Genomic DNA, 726 nt, shown 5'->3' with positions numbered 1-726 from the left:
TGCTCCAGGGTGTGTCTGTCGTTTTCCCTTGGAGGTTCCGTTGGATTCCCATGAGTCTTTTCCAAACGAGTTGGGCTGATTCCACGATCTGTCCCATTGAGTCTCACGAGGTCTGGATTGGTCCCAAGATTTTTCCCAGTGACGTCCAGGTGAGTGTTGATATCCACGAAGTCCATCCCAGCGGTTGCTCCTCTGCTTAGGTCGGGTACCAGCATGGGAGTCTCGTTCTCTGTTGGACGAGGATGTGTTCCACTCTTTGTGTGGCGGCTTGGCATGGTCTTGATGTTGGACGCCCTCTAGAGTCAGACCTTGACTTTGAGTGTTGGGGTTTTGGCGCCCTTTTCTGAGGCCATCTTCTGTTTGCCGTAGGCTTTCTGTGCCAAATCTCGCAACTGTTGAGCATTCATTGTTCGCGGACATGCGAGAACGCCAAGATGGTGGCTTACTCCAGGGTGGAGGTTTCTCGGGAAGAGATTTTTGAAGTTTAGATCATCTTCCATGTTCAGTTCGTTGTGAGTTCCGAAGTATGCTCGTCTGAGTCGGCTGTAGTAGGCTTGAGGAGATTCATGACGTCCTTGTCTCGTCTCCAGGGCAGCCACTAGTCCTTGTTCTGACTCAGGGTCGGCGAATTCTTTAATGAGGGCCTCTCGGAGGAGGTGGTAGTCAGCCTTTGTGTGAGCAGGCTGCCTGTCCAGGAAACTGCGTACGTCAGGGCTGGCTGTTGTT

Source organism: Sinocyclocheilus grahami, unplaced genomic scaffold (genome assembly GCF_001515645.1).
Source record: "Sinocyclocheilus grahami isolate Dianchi unplaced genomic scaffold, SAMN03320097.WGS_v1.1 scaffold2501.1, whole genome shotgun sequence".
NCBI classification, from domain to species: Eukaryota; Metazoa; Chordata; class Actinopteri; order Cypriniformes; family Cyprinidae; genus Sinocyclocheilus; species Sinocyclocheilus grahami.
Note: the sequence above shows the minus strand (reverse complement) of the source record.